Here is a 25,695-nt window from a genome sequence, read left to right on the forward strand (position 1 = left end):
TATCAAAATCATACAAAATGCCTCCTGTTTATGTCAATAAAAAATATTCTGCCGTTTGAGCATTAAATGCATTAAAATATGTTATCTTATTAAAGCAGGATTAATTCATATTATTATATTTTAGTACCCGGATACTCATAACATATTTGATACCCAAAGGAATGTGGAAAGGTAATTCGTTGCAGGGAATGTTCTATTTTTTTTTAATCCGGTAATAGCATAATTTGATTCTGCATGCAATATAATTTTTTAAAATCTGATGAAAATATGGCATCAAGAGACAAGCTTGGAAAAAATGAAAATAATAATAATTATAATAATGATATACATTTGCAGAATCCGTTTCAGTGTTTAATTATTTTGGACATAAAATGTTTTTGTTATTCACATTTAAATATCAATTATTCTTTCATAAATAGATCCTTGCGTGTTGTGTTGTAGTTGACTAAATTCAGTCAAACGAGAGCACAGAGTTATTTTAATATTGTGTTTGAAATTCAAACTATGTTGTTGTTGTTTCTTATGGCACTTGACATGGACAGGCCCGCTGTTACGAAGACAGCGATTTTAAGCCGGTAGGGGAGCGTCTCTTGTTTTTTTTTTTAGTAACACCAATTAGCGCCAAGTGGACGACTTTACTACTCACGCATCACTCATTCGCTTGCACAGCCCCTTTTTACAGGAGGGCATATTCACACATCTCACAGATGGAACAACGGAAGAACAACCATGCCCACACTAGGACTCGAACCCAGGACACCCAGACCACGCTACTCCTATGCCAGGACGCCGGCAATTCAAATTATAGTTATTGGCACATAATTATATTGACATTTAATTGCATTACAGTCATAATTATTTGTGCTTTGAAAATTAATTGTTTTATTTATAATTTATTACAAACTTTAAAAAATTTTTTGGAGCTTCTTAGTTTTAAATGATTTTAAATTTGGGAATAAAAGCTTGCATAATCAAATATTTATCTCAAAAATGTTAATATTTTATTTTTATTTCTATCAGTTAAATGATATTTTATGTATATATATATATATTTAAAAAAATGCATTAAAATTATTTCTAATATTATGAGTGGAAAGGCGCTTTATTTTTCCTAAAGACTGTTTTGTTAATCACTCTGTTATTTGGAGAGTCTCCATTTGGTTAATTCTTTTAATTCATCTTTTTGAAAGAAATCTTTATTGGCTCTGCAAATAATTATCTCAGTCGTGAGATCGTTAAGTATTCTTCTTTAGTATAAATGGACTTCTATGCTAATTGCTATTGTTTCGGCAAATTTTTTTATAGAATATCCATTGGAACTGGAGAAAATATCGTTTGTTTCTAAATCATCAAGAATACTTACAAATTATTCTTTTTTAGATAAGTGAGAAACACAGTTATAATTTTTATCTGATGTTTGAAGCGAGAAAATAATTTTAGCTTAGCTTCGAACGACACATTTTAATCCCAATAGAGTTAAAGTTCATAGAGCAAGTTGAGATATCTGTTTGCATTAAATATATTTACAAAAAAATCAGCAAATTAGTTTAGTAGAATAATTTATCAAAACATTGTTTTCAGAAGCGTATTTTTACATCATTTCCCTTTGAAAGATGATAAGCATATTAAATCTGATAAAAATTTGCAGGAGTTTTAATTTCGTTATAAAGCATTTATTGAAAAGTCAAAATTGTTTCCAACCCAAAAGCAGTTTTACACATCAGTATATTTACATTAAAGTTTGTGGAATAAGTTATTGAGGAGAGTTATACTAAAAGTGGTTTAAATAATATTTTTGATCATTAATGAATCATTATAAAAGAATACTAAATAAAGAGAAATTTACAAAAGTAAGTAGCAAAATAATTTGATGGTGTTCTTTAAAATGACAAATCAATTAGTAACAATATCATAAACTACATTTTTAAAAGTAAAATTAAGTTTTCAAATATTGAACACAAATTGCTTACATGTGAGAGATTCTTTGTATAAAAATAAATCCTATTCATAGCTATATGTCAATAGAAAAAGTTATTGTTCAGAACATAAAATTAAATATTAGGAGCTCATTATGGGACCTCCCACCACGCCAGAAAACTTTGAACATAATAGTTTTCTATTTCAATAACTTGCACATTGTCCTGTTTATAATTTTAAAGTGCAATGTGGTCATAAAGTTATTCGTTGATCACAGAATATAATCGAAAAGACCCATTGAATGTAATACTGTAAATTGTTTAATATAAAATAGTCATGTTCTTAGTTTTTTAATTAATAATTTTAATTAACTACAGATAGCGCAATTATTGCAAAAATAGTGATTTTGCAATAGTTGCGTCAATGAACGAAAAAGAGCAATATGATCTTTGGCTGTATGATTTGAAATCGACCATTATAACTCATTCTTGGAGCGACCTAAAGGACAGATCTCTGAATTGCACTCTCGTTACAACTCTGAAGTAATTGATACATTCAAAGTTAAGATGGTAGATGCAGCGTCTAGTATGACAGCCGAAATGTTGAACAATACTTAGCTTTACAATATATCGAAATAACTACATGCCAAATTATAGTAATTTTTTTAAATTACTTTTTTGTAACAAGCGGAAGTATTTGTGACCACCCTGCATAATATTTTGCATTAGAGAAAGTTAAAATTTTATATATTCAATCTACTATTGATATATTTTTTTTAAAATTTCTGTTTCTGTATAAATATATGTTTCTTTAAAATTTTGATTCTTAAATTATTACTTAAGCAACAAAGTAATAATTTAGGAATCAAAATTTGATTGCGTCTTATTCTTTTAGATACTTTTTTCTTTTGATATGTAAATAAAAAAAACATCGTAACAAATCACTACCATTTATTAAATAAATTAGATTTGGATAATAAAGCATTAATAAAAGTATTACCTATTTTTATTTTGAACTAAAAATTTAAATAACATTTGATGTATGGCAGATGAATGAAAATTGATTTCACCACATATTCATTTCATTTCCTTACGAAAAGTTTATCTCTAAATAAGTTTATTAATACAATACTTTGGAGAATTTCATAGAATTATATTTTATATTTTTATAACACATTGATCTACTTGGGATATTTTCACTTGCTATAGCTGAATTAATTTACTCATGTTTTTTTTACACAACTAATTTTATAATAGAAAATTTAGCTTTATATTTTTTTGCAATTAATTTCTTTGTGATATTTAATGAAATTTATTTGTAATTATTGATGGTCGAAATGAAAGACTCTTAAATCATAAACAGATTAAAACCTAAAAATAGATGTTATGCATTATCTTTAAGTAATGTATTTTAAAAATAATTTCTTTCGTGTGAGTTGATTACTTTTCAAATTATTATGAAAAAAAATATTATTGCAATAACCTAATAACTAAATTTAAAAATAATTTTTGAAAAGTTTTGATAGATAAACTATCTTTATCAGGAAATCGTCTGAACTTATGATGATAGTTTGTAATTCAGTGAATAGATAAAAATCAATTTATTCTGTTGAATTTATTATTTTTCTTTAAAAACAAGTTGTCTTAATTTCCTTTATCAATGGTGAACGACGGAAATACTTTCAAATAAGTACTTCTTATGCAAATAAATCGACAATATAGCGAATGGCTTGTAATTTTGAAACATTAATTTACAATTTCATACGAACAAAAAGAATTATTTCTTGTCATTTTTATTTGAATAGCATTCAACAAAGATTCTTTTAAATTCATTTTTTTAGCATATTTATTATTTTTTATTCATTACTTTCATTTATTCTAAGTTTTTTTCATCTGATTTTTTAAAAGGATTTGGTTTTTTTCTTGTGTTAATGATCCGTTTTTATTCTCGCTCATCATGAGGAATTATTTATTTCGTAATTTTTTTGGCTAATTACAAAAAGGATTTTAATTTCTAATCCCCCTGTTTTTTTATGATTAAAAATAAATAACAAAAGGTTGTAAAAAGCGCTATGTAAAAATATGGCATTCTAAACTATGAAAAGATTTCTTTTCATTTTTAATATAAAAGAAATTTTTCTTCTTTCTTTTTATGTAACCCATCAATACAAGGTTAAAAAAATCCCTAATTTACTAACAGATTCTGATTACTCCATTTTTAATCTGTAATTTCTAAGGCAAGGTCACATTTCGTCATACAATTCACAGGAAATTTTTTTCTTGATTAAAGAATGATTAAAATATTCAAGAGAAAACTAGATTTTTTTTGTTTCAAATTATGTATGTTGTGATGCATTGCAATAATCAATATGTTTTCATTATGAACATAATAAAATAGCATTGCCCTCAAAATTAGTAATTTAAATTAAATTTTGCTGAAATCAGTGTGAACCTTTAAAGCTAAAGCTGAATAATATATATTTATTTTTCATGAGTTTTTAAAAGCAATTTAATTTCCGTAAAAAAATGTACTAAATAAGAATGTATGATCCGAAATATCATTCCATGTTAGAGAGCTTTATTTATTTTATTATTTCAGTTTAATACTACTTTCTAACTTTGAAAAACTGTTAAACTACTAACTACTAAAAAAATCGAAATCAAGAATTATTTGTTATTATATTATATCAAAATAAGCCAACAGGAAAAATTGAGTTCATTTCTTTTAAATCTTCTTCACAATTAAATAGATTACTAAACTTATACAATTACTTCAGATTATAGATTACTTATAGATTACTCCAGTTAAAGAATAATTTTAACACTTTCATTACTGATCCGCCCTAACTGGCAGCGCAAATTCTATCCTGGCAGGCCAATTTCTCTTTCAAACCAGGGGTATAGGATATAAAACGAGCTATCATTAAGGATGTCCTCGCTTTACATCCTTCACATCTCGTTTGAAGCAGAAACCAGCCCTTTAGAATAAAATTTGCATGGCCGGTTGGGGTCAGGGTTATAGGATATAAAACGAGTTATCATCAAGGATGTCCTCGCTTTACATCCTTCACATCTCGTTTGAAGCAGAAACCAGCCCTTTAGAATAAAATTTGCATGGCCGGTTGGGGTCAAGGACATAGGATATAAAACGAGTTATCATCAAGGATGTCCTCGCTTTACATCCTTCACATCTCGTTTGAAGCAGAAACCAGCCCTTTAGAATAAAATTTGCATGGCCGGTTGGGGTCAGGGGTATAGGATATAAAACGAGTTATCATCAAGGATGTCCTCGCTTTACATCCTTCACGTCTCGTTTGAAGCAGAAACCAGAATAAAAGTTTCAAGGCCGGTTGGGTCGGGACATATCCAATGAAATTTGTGAAATTTTTTCGTACAACAAAATCAAGCAGTTGTGAACATTTCTTACATTTCTTAAGCCACTCTAACTTTAAGACACAGCCGTTCTTTCCTGTAATATACTTTTGCCTATGATACAGAGGACACTGTAGAAATTCGTCGAATAATAAACGGAATGATGGAAGTTTTTTTAGAATAGTAGTAGTTGTATGGAAACATGAATTTCAAAAATGTTTTTGTTAAGAAAATCGTTAACACCCTTACTGACACATCTGATATTAAAATCATGTATCTAATTTTAGGCCCCCTTCTTCGTTATCTTTTACTTGTAGTAAAGAAGTTGTCATCTAATTAGATATATGGTCTGGTATTGCATAATAGGCCTGAATCAGAGGCTAAACATATTGCAGTCAATATGATTAGATCAAGTTTCACTAAAATACTTAATTGATATTTTTATCTACTGTTTTAAGCTACCGATGTAGCAACTCGTCGCAGAAGACGGCTTGTAATACGAAAGGTTATTGGATTGTATTCTTATTCAGAAACATATATAATGTAAAGACTCACCCAAATCTCAAGATCGATTGTTTTGTTAATTAAATGCTAGTCCTTTGTGCATTTCGTATACGAGAAACTAAGAAAAGAAACTCTTGGGCGCAGGAAAGTAAGCCTTTGTATTCTTGAAATTTTCTATCAGTTTGTCTATTCTTGAGTTTGAAAGAATAGCAAACGAAACATTTGCAACTAAATTAGCCAAGTTTATACAAGTCACATAGTATAGCTATGTGTACATTCTGTAGTTACAATTGCTAATTTAATAAAATAGTTAATGAACTAATTCCTCATTGAATAATTGTTCCAAGAAAGAGCTTTAGATTTCTTTGCAACGTGAAGATAATTGAATCAACGGATCAAATGGGTAACTGGATGACTTGCTGTTGGATTCTTGGTGGTGTTGTTTGAGACTCGGAGGGAGGGAAGGGAGCAGGACAAATTAGATGCAAACAAGTGAGAAAAGAATCGCTGTTTCAATTTCTCTAAATGCTGTTTCGCAGTACTTTTAGGAAAAGAATTAGCTTCTTTTTGCTGGATTAAAATAATATTTTGATAAGGTATATTGTATTCTGTTCTGTTTCTAAAAATTATCCCTTTGATAATTAGATGCAAAGATTCATTTAGTATTTTCTCGAAAATGATCTATTTGACATTAATATCTAATAATTTTAATAATTATCTGTTTGATAATTATTAAAATGTTAATAATGATAAATGATAATTAAATAATTAATAATTAAAATGATAAATGAGGATTAAATAATTAGTAATTACAATGTTAAATGAGGATTAAATAATTAGTAATTACAATGTTAAATGAGGATTAAATAATTAGTAATTACAATGTTAAATGACAATTATTAAATAATTAATAATTACAATGTTAAAAGATAATTATTAAATAATTAATAATTAAAATGATAAATGATAATTAAATAATTAATACTTACAATGTTAAATGATAATTATTAAATAATTAATGATTAAAATAATTAATGCTAATTGTTAAATTATTTATAATTATTATCTGATCTAATAATTCTGTGTTGATTTTCAATAATTATTTTTAATCTGAAATTTAAAAAAAAAAATTAATTTAAAATGCTTTTATAGTGCAGAATTTCGAAAAAAAAAACTACTTTGGTTAAAAAGGACTGATGGAAGAAAGAGGTTGATATACAAATATAAAAAATGGAAATAATTCAAATGAAACTTTAAGCATTTCAGTACAATGTAAAGTAGGTATAAAAACCATTCATTAATGGGCTGAATCATGTAAACTGTTACAAATAGTTTTAATTATTTTTCCATTTATCTACACACGGTCACGTTTAATGACAGATAGTAAATCAGCCAAATTTCTCCGACAGTCAATTTTTAATTTCCATTATCTTCTGAGAAATGGAGTAATGTGTATTTGTATATTGTAAATGTATGAAACATAATCAATAATTTTATATATTTATCTGAAAAGTAATTTCTGTGTATCGAATAAAATTTCTGCATATTGAATGAATATTTTTGTTTATCGAATGAAAGCTATCTCATTAAAGATAATGCATAAAGTGTATGCATACAAATCACTATACGAATGTTTCAGACTATTTCACCGATTGTTTTCACAACTGCGTTTAATTCAACTCTTCGGAAATTAATAGAATTGAAAAATATTATTAGAAATAGATACAGATAAGTTAGTTTCACAAAAATTGTCTTCACTCAGAGGAAAAAAGAAGAGAAGAAATGAAGAAATAGACGTCAAAGTTAAGCTAAGTTTAATCGGGAACAAAAATAAGCTTAACAATTGACAGATAGGTAATTTCTTTAACTTATCTATGAAAATTGATGACCATATCTTCCAAAACTATTAATCGCACAAAAATAATTTTTGCATCATCTTGAAACTTGTAAAAGTTGCCTAGCGAAACTTGTGAAAGCTGCCTTTTAATGATATCAATTTGATTTCTGTACCATCTTTTCTTTATTTTTTTAATGATTTTTAAAAAATTTAATACATAATTTGTAATATTTTTTTTTTTGATTTTGCGAAATTAAAACTTATATCCATCAAAACATTCAATTGCGTGCCTTTCAATCTCATTACAAAATGTTTTTAAAAAATGCTTTCTTTAGATATTAATTTTAAAATGGTATTTTTACTTCCGTTTTTATTTCGTTGTATATAGGCTTTTTAAACTGCTCGCTTTATAATTTGTTTTGATATATTCAGTTAAATTCACGTTTTTCGGTTGTTTTATATTCTACTATTCCTATGAAAGATCCTGCATATCGCAGAAAAAACACAAATTTATTTCTCTAGTTTTTTGAACATTTATATATTATCGACATCTTAAGTTAACTTTTATCTTAATTAAAAAAATTATCGATTTCAGAAACATTTATATATTTGTAATGTTTGAATTTTAAGTACATTAAAATATCAACTCCAATATTAATTAATCTGTCATCAATATCGAATTCTGAAAACAATATATCCGTAATCAAGATCAATTTAGTTGACAACAAGCCTTGTAAGCTGAATATTTTTCAACTTCTTTATGAGTATCATTAAGATAAAACACTGTTAGTGCAAATTATCAAAGGAAATCCATTAACGTTTTCCATTTTTTTACTTCGAAGTTCTTAATTAATATACTCCGGTACCAAAGCAAGGAACAGGAACTGCCTACAGCATATACAGTGCACTAATGATTTATTTGATTTATTTTGGTTGATGTTTCTTAATGAGGACATTTTTCAATTCTTTCGGCGCTAAAAATGTCTCGGGGAATAAGAATTATGATTTATAACAATTTTCCGTGTAATAATTGCACTTCTTTTTAATCGTTTCTTTCATTTTTTTATTGCTACATTCGAAAATAGTTATTATAAATAATTAGGGATATATATATACAATTTGAAAAAAAAATCTTTGTTTTTACTTTGGGAATAGAGAAGTGTAATTAAAGGAGAAAAAGCTGTTCAGAATGATAGAAAAAAAAATATTTGCATATATATTATATCTCCTTCAAAGAAAAAGGTTGCTTTAAAAAACTTTAGTTTGACTAGTTATAAATTGATTTAGAATTGTTTTATAAAATATAATTTACTTAATTATTTGCTAATTATATAAAGATAATTATAAAATTGAGTTACATCATAGTTAAATTTTCTTTATAATTTTTACCCTGAAGGCAGTTAATTAAATCTTATTTTGATTTGTTGTATTCTTCCTGATGTAATGTCTCAAGATTTTTTTTTTCGTTTTTTTAAAGATATAAATCAGATTTTGAGAACTTGATTAATTTAATAATGATAATTAGAATTAAAAGTAATTAAAACAAAAAATATTTCTCATTATAATTAATACAAAATTGAATGGTAATTAAATATAGGATAGTTTATAATCAAAGAGAGAAGAAACTCTTTATATAATTCACTCTATTAAAAGAAGAAAGTAAACTCACCTATAAGAATTATTTAAAGAAATAAATTTTAAATATTTATTAACTAGTTAAAAAATAAAGTATATAAATTTTTTTTACTAACATTAAAGCATTGAAAAACCAACTAAGATCGTCTGCATTATGATATTCAAAAACGAAACTTTTTATTTTTATGTGTTAATATTTGAAAACCAAATAAGATCGTCTGCATTATGATATTCAAAAACGAAACTTTTTATTTTTATGTGTTAATATTTGAAAACGAAATAAGATCGTCTGCATTATGATATTCAAAAACGAAGCTTTTTATTTTTATGTGTTAATATTTGAAAACGAAATAAGATCGTCTGCATTATAATATTCAAAAACGAAGCTTTTTATTTTTATGTGTTAATATTTGAAAACGAAATAAGATCGTCTGCATTATAATATTCAAAAACGAAACTTTTTATTTTTATGTGTTAATATTTGAAAACGAAATAAGATCGTCTGCATTATGATATTCAAAAACGAAACTTTTTATTTTTATGTGTTAATATTTGAAAACGAAATAAGATCGTCTGCATTATAATATTCAAAAACGAAGCTTTTTATTTTTATGTGTTAATATTTGAAAACGAAATAAGATCGTCTGCATTATAATATTCAAAGACGAAACTTTGTATTTCTAGATTTTTTCTGGCATTTTCATGTGTTAATATTGAAAAACTAAATAAGATACTCTGCATTATGGTATTCAAAAACGAAACTTTTTATTCCTAAATTTTTTTCTGGCATTTTTATGTGTTGATATTGAAAAACTAAATAAGAACGTCCGCATTATGATATTCAAAAACGAAACTTTTTATTTCTAGATTTGTTTTTGGCATGGTCATGTGTTAATATTGAAAAAACTAAATAAGAACGTTTGCATTATGATATTCAAAAACGAAACTTTTTATTCCTAAATTTTTTTCTGGCATTTTTATGTGTTAATATTGAAAAACTAAATAAGATCGTCTGCATTATGATATTCAAAAACGAAACTTTTTATTTCTAAATTTTTTCTGGCATTTTTATGTGTCAATATCCAACGACCGTTTGATTACTGTAAAGAGATTTCAACTGTTACACAGGAGTAATCCGCTTTGAATAATCTTATTCACAAAGTTTTCAATTAACAATTACTAGACTCCATCACGATCTGGATGCAAATTAATAACGATGATTGATTTTAGTAAATTAATGAAATAATTAGTTTATATGAAATGAACATCTTTAATCATAAAATATTAATGTTTAAATTAAATACATAAGTATGACAATTCAATACATTGTTTTGTTCCTTAACAAATTATAACTCCAGGCTGAGAGTAAATATTCAATAAGAAACAAACAAACTTTATTAGAATGAAAAATTCAGCAACTTAAAAGAAGAAAGCTTTGCCGAATCTACTCATAAGCTCTGTTACTTCTAATCAGAAAACCGGAACTCCCGTTACAAGACACAGCGACCTGAATTAATTAAGGGATGAAAGACAGTCACTAGGGAAACCTGTTAACTGAGTTCATACATTGTGCCATCCTTTGATGAGGACAACACAGGGCTTAGTTTATGATCTCCCATATTACAGATTGAATGAGCTCCATTCAGCAGACGTAATGAGTCCCATTTTGGACTTTGGGGCATGCAATGCATAAAATGAAACTAAGATTAGAGACTTTAGTTGTACAGGATAGTTTTTTCATGTAGCTTCCGGGAATTTCGATTAAATGTTTATTAACAATAAAAAGAAATGTGTGTCTGTTGACGACAAACCATTTGACACAAAATATTCATATTCGGTACTTGTATATTTGTTTGGGTGCTAATGGGAATTTTAGAGTAGTTTTAAAAAATTTTGACTAGAAATTTTTAAGGGGTATTTTGATAATTATCAACCCTAATTCCCACTAAAAATTATCTAAATTATTTCTTCAAAATTCACAGTTTTTTTCTATAATTTTTTTGCTGATGTTTGCATTTAAAATTTTTAATGTTATCTTTCTAATTATAAGAAATTTGTTGCCATGCACAGTTTGCTTGAATTTCGGCAATTTATTAAAATATTTTTTGCATAATTTTTAATATTTTTTTTTTATTTTTGCAACTAAATCCAAAATATTTTTTTTATTAATTCATTAAATATTTTACTGCTTATTTTATATCAATGTTTAAAGATTTGAAAGGGCAATACTGCTTAACATTTGCATAGTATACGCAAGGAATAAGAAAGCGAATTAAATCGGGAGAGACAAAGTGCAGTTTGAAATCCTTTTAGTCCCGTTTTCAAGCAACGTATTCGACGAACCTCGTAATTTTGAACAGCGGTCAATCGACGTGGACGATGTCTCAGGTGGTATCTCTCTCCAAGGCACTACAACCAAAGGCTTAATATTTGGTCGCCACGTGATTTAACATCTACCAGATTCACCTTCTTGGCAGCTCTTCGGCGGTATCAAATTTCGAACTTGAATCCTTCAATATTAAAGCCAAGATCTTACCACTGGGTTATCAAAGCCACAATTTAAAGAAATATTGTATGGACATTAATTGACATCATAACGCCATTAAATTTTTAATGGCATTATGATGTCAAGTGACCTTATTGTATTAAGAAGGTTCTTACACTAAAACAGAGTTCATACGCATTTAAATTTCAATTTATATCACAATACTTTGTTGAGGAAATTATGAACGTAATGTAATGAAAAAGAGTTTCGATAAAATCAGCATATAAACATTATTCACATCGAATTAGCTGAACTCTAAAATCAGCTAATTAATAAAAAACGTTTTTCTAGTTAAGTTTTAGTGAAATCAAAAAAATCCAATGCATTATTGATTTGACATCGATTACTCTTGATAAAATATATTTTGTGATAATGCAACTGAAGGGAATCGACGCAATGTCGCATGCGCATTTTAGAATTCAATAATGCGCTTCTCTTTCCTATATATATATATATCTATTACTTGCAAATAATATTGTTTCTAAATTAAAAAATAAATAAATAAAAGTTTGAATAAACATAAATCAGATAGAAATGTATTGAATTTCCTAGAATTATTGAACTTGTGAATTAGTGAATGCCAAAATAAATTGTACTGCCAGTTTTTGATATTCGAAAGCATACATAAGATGCTCAACAAATTCATTTATTGCGAACTTGTATCAATGGTAAAAAGCGCTAATCAGTAAAATCAGTAAGTCGTTCTTCGAAATATTATTATCAGGAAAGTATTTTTTTATTATAGAAAATTCGTTAACAAAAACAGATTAACTTGAAAGTGATCCCATAAAACCTGGTTATTAATTTGTGCATAAATCCATAAGTATATGAGCTGCAATTTATAACAATGTAAATCTGTTTCATGGCTGCTGTTGGAATTCATCATGCAGATTGTTTTTTCTTCTGTTCATTCCGTGCATAGCATCATAAATTTTTTCCTGGAGTCAATTACCACAGTATGCTTAAGGCATGTATCTTATGTTTCCTGAGCTCATTAATTCCTTCATTCTTTAGAAATTGATTTGCTATCCTTTGACAAATCATTTATCATTCATTTTAAATTGCAAAGGAACGATAATGGCATACAAGTTTATTTTAGTTAATAAAAAAAATATTTTATAAATTCTAAGATATCGTTTGCTGAGCCCTAAATCCGCAGAACTTTCTAGTTTTCCTAGCAATTTTTAACCTGTTACTATTAATATATCGAATGTTCGCAATAGTTAGAACTGAATGTCGAAATTCTTAAACTATTGCAATATGCAGAAAAATTAATTAGCTGTTAAATTGTTAAATGAATTATTTGTTTAACATTTTGCGAGAATAAATTATTTTTCTCATGCAACGTTGTTTATTTAAAAATTAATTTTTAATTAATGACATTTCATAATTTCTTTCAATTATCAGTAATTAATAATTATTTTTTTAACTTGTTTGAAGCAATAAAATTTTAGAAAAAGTGGTTACGAAATCTAAATGTTTAAATGGGATTTTATTATGAGATTTTCTTTGCGTTTTAAAAAATTTGTGCTTATCTTACATGTAAGACTGTCAGAAACTTTTTAAACCAGGAATTTTTCTTGATTGAAAGCAATTTTATTTTATCCTCTATAACTATGCAAACAGTTGTTTTTGTTTCTTATGGCACTTGCCATGGACAAGCCCGTTGTTCGAAGACAGCCGTTTTAAGCCTGAGGTGGGAGCGCCTCTTGTTTCAATAGTAGCGCCATCTAGGGCCAAGAGAACGACTTAAGCTACACACACACAACACAACCCTTTTTACGGGGCGGACTTCATTCACGCATATCATTCACTCAACCACAGATCGTAATTTAGACCTGAATCAGAGAATGATCACCCGCACGTGGGGAATCTTCGGCCGGTGGGGTTCGAACTCGCAACCAAAGGGACGCAAATCCGACGCTCTACCAACCAGGCTATGCCGGCCCGCAAACAGTAAAGAATATTACTAGATTTTTGTAGTGTTTTATGATCCACATGGGAACATCTTCCACTCTCTATCGCTTGGCAGATTAGATTAAACTCAACCTGTATAGTTGTACAGTTTCAGAATTCATTTATATCAAAAAATGAGAGAAAAATAGAATATAAAATCAAATATTAGCAAACTTGAAAAAAGTCAAATTGAATAAAGTATATAAAAGACACAGTAAAAGAAAAAGAACGTTCAAGTACCCTTGTTCATAATTGTTCGAAAAAACATGAATTTTCATTAATTTAATAATGAAAGTCTATACTCAGACAATACAAGAATATTAATCCCTGACTTTGAATATTCCATTTTAATAAAGTTTGTAGCCAATAAAATTTATTTATTATATGTTGTCACTGAAAAAAAGTCCAGCCCCCATTTACACGATAAAGTAAAGCTAGTTTAATTCATATTTCATTAATAAACTCTTTTCTTTAATCACTCCATTAGCAGTAAAGGCAATTTTGAAATAACAGCTTGCAATATTTCTTAGTTAATCGACTTAGTAAAGCTTTACTTTCTGTGTGTTGTGAAAACCGTTGAAAAATTTTAAATTGCGATTAAATTTCTTTCAATGAACAAAAAAACATGACTTTTCATTAATTTTAAATGATTTACCGATAGCGTTCCTTAATAAGTTTCACCATATCACACTTAAAAATGTTTTTTTTTCAGCATCTGGACTAAGTTACTGTTTTATAAATATAATTTTATTTGTGGTAGTTAGCTTTACTTTTTAATCAATCCTTTTGCTCGAGCTGCTGTTTTAAGATTATTTTTCTCTAATTATTTTAATTAATTTGTGTTATATTCTTATAATATGCAGAAGTATCCGGAAAAGAATAGGTTTTAGATAACGGTTTAGAAAGTTAAAATGTAGTACAATTAAGCGTATATATAAAATTGTCATAAGAAATAAAAAAGCCAATAATCCTCTCATTTACCTTCAAATTCAAAAGGATAGCGAAGATATTTATTATTTATAGGATTTGGCACAGCTTGGCTAATATTGGCCCTTGCGCCATAAAAAAACAATCAAATCATATTTATAAGATATCTATTATTTATAGATACATTATTTATAATATAGCTGTTGTATACAAAAGGAAAAAAATGATTAAAAATGCTCTAAAGGCCACGCAATTGATATGCAGTTTCTATATTAGTCAAGTAATTACCATTTGTGCGGTAGATTCTCAGTAAGAATTTTTTTTAAGAAATCAGATTTTTAATCTAAAATTTTTAGAAATGATAAAGTGTTGGTTCAATATATTAAATGTTCAATATTTTTTGCAAAGTTTGAAAATTTCTAATAATTCCGAAACATACAAAGATAAAAAATAACATTTATACCACTTTAAAATTAAAAAAAAAAGATTTAACCTTTCAATGATATCAATTTTATATGGACGCAATTTTCTCAGGGGATTCAAGAAAAAAAAGTATTTTTGGAATATTTAACATTTTTATTCTAATAATCACTGATTTCTGTTTACACTCATGCAGCAATGACGTTAAATATTTTTTATGTTTTGCTATAATTTAGAGTAAAATATTAAAAATGACGAAGACAGAAGAATTTTGTCTAAAACGTTATCATGTGACGATGGTTCGTACAAGAGATTCTAAATTCCTTAAAAAAATGTTTAGCATGAGATCGAAATTCAGTAGGAAACATATTTTAACGTAATTATCTATTATTTTCGAAAACTAAAAATATCTATCCGCACAGTTTTAATGATAAAATAACAGATAACCATTAAACATTAATGCCTCTCCTATTTGCACTTATCCCATGATGATGAGCGTCATCATGTGCCAGTCATAACTGCGAAATCTGCTGATGGGCAAAAATTTTCAATGCACTGAATGAACAATAATTTTTTCGAATTATAAAATATTAGAAGTATAGTGTAAATACACATTATTAAAATAAATAGCTTAAATAATTAATTTTTCTAATATATTGTTTATTTAGTTGTAATGCTATATTCAAAATTAGCGTTAGAATAATTTCAAGCAATGAAAATTTTTATTAATAACTATGGTTAAATTTTCTATAATTTTATTATTTAAATTTTTTCCATAATATATGTATTTAGAATATCTTATAAATTTAAACGAGCAATTCTTGAATATATATAAATTTTTATTTGTGTATTTTGGAAACGGCTCTAATGATTTGGATAATAATTTTATATTTAGATAAGGTTTTGCTTTATAAGTTTATCTGTATAAATTCTTTCCTGAAAAAAAAATAACGCGATTTTACACACACACAAAAAAAAACACCAATTCTTTATAAATATAATATTAGAGCCCTTTTCTATCGCTTTTCACGTCATATACACCATCTCGTAAATTTCTATGGTACTCACATTGTTGCCATAGAATGATAACTTACTGGTACCTCAACATTTTTCGAGATGGCGCTATGTGACATTACAAGAATACGAATTCGTTCGCCTCACATCCAATAGCAACAATGCAATTATTGTGTTAACCAATTCAAATAACATGTAAAATTAAGTGCATTCAGGATTTTTTCATTTAAATGACCCGTTCATATGTAGGTAAGATTAAAAAATATTCATATGCAATCAGTATGTGATTCTAATCTAAATAGTTTCTCCAAGAAATACTATCTTACGAAAAAAAATAGCATTATAGAGTCATTAAATTTTCAAGCAAAATTATTTTCCGTTTGCACTCAATCTTTTGGTTGACTATAATCGCACAAAATTCCTTTCTTAATCCTTATATGAACTATGCGGATTATAAACAGAATCGTTATATATCTCTCAATAACTTTAAAAATTCAGTTGATAAAATATTTGAAGAGGCAGTGAAAAACGGCTAAAATTTCATGGTAATAATGAAATATATTATCAAACATTTTGCAATTATAGTTTTAAAAAAAGACGGCTAATATTCATAAAAAACTTACATGACAAAAAAAAGAAAATTTTTTAATTTTAAAACGTTGAAAAATTCTTTTTGTGCATTAATATTTACCAAATTCATTGAGAATAAATATGAAATTTTCTTTAATTAATAATTAATTTAAACACCAATTAAAAAAGCAACTTCTCAAGATGCCACTCTCGAAAAAATGTATTATAAATTTGGTGGTATTCCGTCAACCCATAAAGAGAGAAAGAGAAAAACAAGCATTGTTTTAGAAACCCGCAAACATTTATAAATTCTACTACTACTACTAATTTATCATTACTGAAAGAAATGATATTTCTATGTTCTCACGGAAGCCTTCAATTCATATAAGATGGATTAAAAAGGTTTTAATATACTTATTTTTCCTTGAAAGGTAAAATTTCAGTTAATTAACAACAGACAACTAATAATCAGTTAATAATGAAATATGTAATAAAGGTAATATCAGCCTTTTCCATTACAAATAGTACTACTTTACATTAAAATCAGCAATTTGGAATTTATCCCTGTTTGCATTATTGTGTGTAAATTAGACGCTTTGATTTATCTACAGAGTTTTAAAAATTCAAAGCTATTTCAAAAATAACCGCAAGCAGTATCTTTTGAATGAATCAGAAAACGCATTTCAACAAGCATCGAATTTTAAATGAATAATCTAGAGTACCCATTCTCAGTGTGATAACTTCCGCATTGCAGTAATCGAACCCCGAGGTAATTTTTGCTTCAATGTGGTATTTATTATTTCTAAAAAATGTATCCTATTACATTCAACAACATGTAGCCATACTAGTCAAATAATATGATAGTTAAAGCGGTAGTGGTAAAATTATATCGATTAGTTTGGAAATGATAAAATCTTTTCTCAAAAATTATGGCTCATCTCTGAATTAAAACCTTATTGTATAGCCATTTTACATTTAGATAGCTTGTATCTGTTGTGTTTAAATGTATTTATTTTTACTGAAAGTACATTACTTTATTGCATGAAAAAAAACAGGAAAAGATTACCCGAAGTATTATAATGTATAGTAATTGCGTTTATTAGATTGTGATCTAAAAGAATATTCTCCCATGCTTTATACTAGCCGCCGTCGCCGGGTTCTTAGCTCGTCGAGAAAATTGGCTGCATTTAATCTCGATTAAATCTCGCATGCATTGTTTGTTGTTTTCCATTCCTTCAATAAAGATATTCTAAATTTTAAATTGCGATAGAAATAAAAGCATGGTTGTTTTCACATCTATACTTCATTTCTTCATTTTTATTCCTCATGAACCCTTCTAATGGAGCCGAGACTCATGGCGTCACAGAGCTATTCAAAGCATAAGCTATTATGCCCGTTTTCTTCTGTTTTCTATTTTTTGTGGCATTGTAGCTACACAACATCACTCATAGAGTTTACAGGCCAAATAATAAACCCAACTTTTCTTCCTTAGTTTCAACAATGGAAGATATTATTACGAAAGTTAGTCCGATGATATCATAGCTCGCTTACTAGAATATAACAATGAATGTTTGAATGAATGTTTTTGAATGTTTGAAAGCACTTTCCTCGGAATAGACTGGTTATCTCTCTCCGGTACTTTAATGAATGAACATCCTAAAGGAATACTACCATTATACGATCCCGAATTCAGTGTATCAATTCGTGCCCTCTCTTTCTAAGAGACCTCGCTCCTCTAAAACATTCGAAAGAAAGAATTCCAAGCTTCCTTTTATATTGAAACCATGGATGACAGAGCATAAACATTTCTAGAAATCTCTTTATCTTGGCTACTTATAGAGATATAGCCGCGATTCTTGTATTCTCGAGAATCTTTCTTTATGTAAAATCATTTGACAAATTCAACGCTAAGACGCCAAAGTCGGGGTCATACCTTTCGCATTCATTAAAATATCTGTAAAACGCTCTACCGTTCAATGTAATTAATTGCCTTAAGGAAGCATTGATACAAATTCTTAACCTTATTTTGACGACAAACTAGACAGATGTAACAATAAAAAATGTTTAAGCAGTGAAATGTATTGTTGAAAATTATTCAGAAAATATTTTTTAATTGTCAAACTTTAATTATAAATTACACAACGCAATAGATTGCTATATATATATAAACAGTTTTTAAAATCTGTTAAACGGTGTAAAATTTATTTTTATAGAAAATTGTCATTCAGTATTACAATTAAATTTTTAAATAATTCAAATTTTAGAGAGTTTATTCCATTCATTTAGAGCATATTATTGTACAAAAACAACATTTCCATTAATTTAATATAAAAATTTACCTTTCAATATTACTAGCTTTATTCCCTTAGAATTTTTTGCTCTAATTTTAATATGTTTAAAAATTATTTTTAAATTCATTTTATAAATATTATCTCTTAATGTTCTAGTTACAGCGCTTATAGACAAGCGCTTTCTGATAATATTAAATTAATTCATTACACAATTACATTACAATATAATTGTAAGTAAATTTTTAAAAATAAGACGAATAAAGAAAAATCCAGTCTAAAATATTATTATGCTAGGATGTTTCGGTCAAGAAGTTCAGATAATTTTTAATGCTTTCTTCAAAAGTTATTTATTTGTCTAAAAGGAAGTTGCAGTGTTCTACTCTTTTATATATGCAAAATATGGCTAGTTTTCTGTTTAGTCTTGTTATATAGTGGAAGGAATTTATTAAATCTTACAGTTTTGAATTATTCGTATAATTCAGTTATTGCAATTATTAAAATGATAATTACATTTCTGCTAAGAAAAGTAATTAAAAGCACTTATTTCTGAACAAGATATTTCGGCTTTCATGTATTTAAAAAAACCCGAGATACCAAAAATTGACAAAATATCGATTTTAATTTCATCGATTTGATTAGTAAATTTGATCCTTTTCATTTCATCCAAATTTCGAATTTCTGCTTTTATTATATTCGAAACATTTAAATATTATTTTCTCATTTAGATATTAATCACAATAATAGAGTTACTCTCACATTTTTACTTGCTCTTACTGTAGCGATTTGGTTATCGCGAGAACCGAACTCGCAACGTTTGGGTTCATAGCCGAGTAACAATACAACAAGACAAAAGTAATTACGCATGTCCCGTAGTTGTTATCTGGCTTATAAAGTGTCACCACATTATTAATGAAACATATTTGCACATGAAATCTTTATGCTGTTTATCCTCCTCATTTGATAGTTCATTTACTTTTCCGATAAAAAGATAAATATGAAAAAGAAAGAAAAACATATATTTCAATGAAAATATAAGAAGTAATTAAATGTTGGTTGTTACTAAAAGAGTACGAACGAATTAATACAGAATGGGTAAATGAGCTCTCTTCATGATTGGCTTTGTACCAATCAGTATATTCATGCTCAATACAGAGCAATGTGAGTTTAGTTGCATAGTGAAATGAAATTATAGGATAGTTATTTTGGCTTCATTTCTATTCACTTATACCGACAAAAAAATTGGTGTTAATGTACAATTTTCGGAATCATAATATGGTTACCAAATTACATCTATCCAGCTTGGATGGCTTTTAGTCATCATGTTTCATATAGACAGATGAAGAAATAAACAGTCCATTTACACGCTAATGAATTAAAGCATACATGCAAAACACTGTATTTAAAATCACACACTAAAATTTAAAGATCTAAGTAATTGGGCCAACACATTCACATATGACAATAGACAAATGAGCTGACAAGGAAACTTTTTAGTGGATATGGCTAACATTTTTATTCTCTATCTTCAATTCTAGTAATAAAACTGTATACTAAAGTTCATCTATTCAGCGTAGTAGATTTTGTGTTATATTCCCATGCACCAGAATTGAAGGATAAACAGCTTTCTCACTGCTTCATTCCATCCAAAATTTGATCGAACTCAGCAGCTTCGGTGTAATAAATATATAATAATATACATTGTTTTATCTTATTCCGATTACAGTCATCATATTTTAGTAAGACATACAGACTAGGAGTAAGGCAAATTTTCGTAAGTATTACTTAAAATAATTGCTCTAAAAAGATACATTCGAAAAGCAGTAAGTAAAAGGAATTATTCTTAAAAGATAGTATCTCTACTTATCTAACTTATCTGATAACTCTAAGATAAGATAAATTAGAAAGTGATTACTCTAAAGAGATACTTTTGACAAGTATCTTTTTAGAGTAATTTTATTATAAAAATCTTGAAGATTTACCAAAGTCTCAATGTCGAATTTTTTTATAATTACAACATGAGGAAAGTAATAAATGAAATATTATTTTAATATGCATTTTCAGGGCAATGATATTACAATGTTTATGATATAAATGTTACAGTAAGTGTGATTGATCTGGTGATTTGTAGTGATTATGAATAATTACCGGTGATTATTCTTAATCACTACTAAATCATTGGTGATTATGAAAAGCCACTAGTTTATTACATTTATTACAACATATACATAATGATTATCTTTTTACATTTTCTCAAACAAGAATTTTTGCTCAAGTTCGTTTTCAGAGTGTTCCATTTTCCAAAAAGAAATATTTCATAAGTATAAATAAAATGTGATCTCTTTTTATCCAAAAGTCAAAACTATAAATTTGTATTTTATATGAATATAAATTTTATCAATATGTTTATTGAAATTCTGAAACAATTGGGACCAAAGCCGTCTTGAAAGATGTTTATGTTAACACAATGAATATGTCACAGCGCAAACGCAAGAAAAAGCTTAATTGCATACAAATGTTATTTTTTTCTATCTTTTTTGAAGGCATCGAAGAAAAAGAGAAGCAGAGGAAAATGAGACATCAAAAAACGTCCAGCAGCAGCAGCAGTGAATTTTCCAGACCAACACAATAGAAAAGAAACGAAAAGAAATATTAAAAGTGAGCAATGTTATGCTTAATATGTCTATGCAGAATTCCAGAACAGGGTTCTTGCAAGTGAATGTTAGATTTCTATTTTCCCAAAATTCGTAGTATTCTTTGAGAATATTTTTAGCAAACATAAAATGAGTCGGAAATTAAGATTCAAGTTTGACAAAAAAGCAATGTATTATATTGTTTGATAGCGTCAAAATTAATATATTATTTTTTTATTGTCAACATCCTTTTTTACTTTCTTCCATAAGAAATAAACAAAATATTGTAATACTTGAAAAATTCCAACACGAGATTTTGACGAATCTCCACATTTTGTACCTTTCTGAGTTCGAAAGCTCATTTTTGGAATTATGTTTGTCTGTCTGTCTGTCAACAATTTTTGAGCTGGTTGGATAAAATTTGATTTACTGGTTTTAAGCCAAATTTCCTGATTTGTATCAAATTTTGAACGAAATCAGTTCATAAGAAATATCGTTCTCTTGCTGCTAGAGTACAATCGAATACCATAAATAAAAAAATCAAAAGATCTAGACTTAAAATTTGATGTACAGATTTATTATCAGATTCGTAACAAATTTTGGGCTAAATATATCAGGGCTTTGATCGTCTGTCGGTATGTAATTTCTCATGCATGTAGACGCGAACTCAAAAAGGCAGTGACTTAAATAAATGAAATTTGTTGTTGTTGTTTCTTATGACACTTGACAAGGACAAGCCCGCTGTTCGAAGACAGCCGAGTTAAGTCTGAGGGGGAGCGTCTCTTGCTTTTATAGTACTGCCAACTAGGGCCAAGAGTACCGCTTAGCTACTCACGCATCACTCATTCGCTTGCAGAACCCTTTTTTTACAGGAGGGCACATTCACACATTTCACAGATAGAACAACCATGCCCAACCCGGGACGGCCAGATCACGGGGAAGACGCGCTACCCCTATGCCAGGACGCCGGCATGAAATTTGATGGTCTTGTGGTTACAATTATAGTTTATGTCAAATTTTTGTTTCAACCGGTCCTAAAAAAAACATCGATAATATATATTAGATTTTCTGGAACCTGTGTCAGCGACTAATCATCAAAAATAGCACATTAGCTTCCGAATGAATGCTAGATTTGACCCAAAGATCCAATTTTCTAAATTTCTTCAGAATCGAATCAGTGTTATTTAAAATCTTGTCTCGTGCTAATCGATTCTATAAAGTGGCTACCTTAAAAGAGCATATCGTTTTCGCTCAAGCATCTCTTTATATTTAATAAACATGAATTTTTAAAACATATATTTAGTTGAAAATTTAATTAATTTATTTGTGATATCTGAAACCATACAGGAAAAACGTCTTAAGCAGAGTTAATGAAAGTTAAGTTTTTTAATAAGTCGCTCCAAAAGATTGCAGATGAGTCACATTCCTAAACAATGACAACAATCGCTTGTAATCCTGGAAAACTCCAATTCCCTCTCAAGAGACTCCATCAACTATGAACATAAACAACAAGCAGCACATTTAATGCATTGAATCAGCAGAGAACTTGATTCAACCTACAGCCGAAGCATTTCACAGCTGCTGCAAGTGAAAATAAAACTAATGTTAGACAATCTGCCACAGAATTATAACCGCGACAAGCTTTTACAAAAGGATTGTGTTGTGACAAAACCTTCTGTTAATGTTATGGATAAAATTTGCAAACATTTTGGTACAAAACTGTTTTTTTTAGAAATCCCAGAAGGATCGTTATCGCTTAGCTGTCATGATGGTAAGATTAATTTACCAGAAGTTGTTGTCTATGATGGATTAGAACTTGATTTGAGAGTCATAGTAAACTGAATTAAAACTATTTTGACATCATCCAGAGCTATTATTTTAGTTACAAAAATAATATACTAAGTTTTATGAATCTAACTCGTATCTACATTTTAAAACTGATACTAAATCTTATCTATCTATCATTTGCGTTTTTAGTTATTATGTTCATTTGTACACACATAGCAAGCTAAACAAACCTCCAGTGAAAAGACCTTGTTCAAATGTGTTCCAAAGATAAAAATTCGAGTCAGTACCACACATTAAATTTCTTCTAACTAGTCAAAAACGATTTTGCATTATCGTGTTCATAAAACGATACAAACAACTCCAAAAACTTGTTTTTAATGCTTGAAAATATAGGGTGTTCATTAATTATCGTCGGGGTTTCTGTACCTCATAACTTTCGAATAAAAAATATTACGTAAAAACCGATTACGTATTCGTAAATTACTACTCAAAGAATTTTATTAATGATATTAAAGTGTAAAGCTTGCACAATTTGCACTTTGTGGGCATTCAGCTGAAGGCGATTATGTATTCGTAAATTCGCTGAACAAATTTTGACTTTTGATAATCGTGCTGGTTCTCCGAGCCCCATATTCTACAGTTATGTTTATTCACTTTTTCTGACGCATGAAAAGTGGATTCGTCACTGAAGAACCATTTCCGAAGGTAATTTTCAACATCCTCAATTCGAGTCAAAATTTGTTCAGCGAATTTACGAATACATAATCGCCTTCAGCTGAATGCCTACAAAGTGCAAATTGTGCAAGCTTTACACTTTAATATCATTAATAAAATTCTTTGAGTTGTAATTTACGAATACGTAATCGGTTTTTGCGTAATATTTTTTATTCGTAAGTTATGAGGTACAGAAACCCCGACGATAATTAATGAACACCCTATATACTTTCTTCTTTAAGGGATCTAAAATCTGAGATACCATGCATTAGATAACAGTTGTTTCAAAATGAACCACTATTCTTGGAAAAAGTTAATGGAATTCTGGAATAATTAACTTTTCTTAATAATTTAGGTAAAAAGTATTTCTTTTTTATAGAGCGTATGAAATTTATTCACTTTCTATAATAATATTTCTTAGAAAAGAAAAGAGCATGCAATTATACACTCTGTTAAATGCTAAATATAACTATACATCAGATAATTTCAGAGAAAAGAAAATTCAAACTTACAACCGAAGTTAAAGTGTTGCCATTTTTAGAATTATAGATAGGCGAGAGTAATAACATGCTTTCAATTTTGGGTAAATCTTAAATTCAATCGCACCTACTTTATTAAATTTGGCTCCAATACTTCTAATATCTGTCAAAAATCTCCTATTCTCTTCTGCATGCCTTACAGAAAATTTAATTTAAATACAATTTGAAGAGCTGAAAATATTTCATTCTAGAAGTGTTCATTGTTTTAAAGTTGATGTTTCTTGAAACTAGGATTTATTTTAAACGAAACTGATTATATGTAATTTATAAACTTATTTATTTGAAACTGTAATTTATAAAACTTACAATTTTCTTACTTTGGTTACTTACATGATTTTCATTTAAATACTTTAATAAAACAAAAAGATTATTTATTAATTATTAAGTGAAAGGAACAAAATATATGGTATTTTTGAAAAATGTCACACATAACGTTTTAAATGCAAAATAATAATAATAATAATTTGCACATAAAGAGAAATTTCTATAAAATATATTACATCTGACAACAGAAATTAGCTATTACTGTTATATTTCTCAATCAAACTGAGGCTAGATTTTTTAACGATTGCATTTTTACCTAGATTCTTCTTTTTAGGACATTAAATTATTATTAACTGGTATTCATATCATTAATATATCAATCTAAAACATTCCCTATTATTCGAATTAATGACATACTAAGGAAATTTTCGGGAATTTTTTCTTATCAAAATATGTAAGGAAGTGTTATATAACGCCCAGTGACCTTTGTATGAAAACCTTCATTTATAAATTTTATCTGGTTCCTAAATCTTAGTTAAATTGTTTTAATTTTTTATAACTTTTAAGGTTTGAAATTAAAATGTAAAATATTAGTAGCCTTATTGATAAGTAAAGTCATTAATTTTATTTTGATAAATTGAAAAAATTAAAATTGCTAGATGTCAGTTCCAGGTTAACATAATCAAAAAAGACTGAAATCCAGATTTGATAAATAAAAAAAAATCTTTATAAATTGAAACGATTGTGATAAATTTTCTGTTAATCTAAATTAA

Source organism: Argiope bruennichi, chromosome 5 (genome assembly GCF_947563725.1).
Source record: "Argiope bruennichi chromosome 5, qqArgBrue1.1, whole genome shotgun sequence".
Classification (NCBI taxonomy): Eukaryota; Metazoa; Arthropoda; class Arachnida; order Araneae; family Araneidae; genus Argiope; species Argiope bruennichi.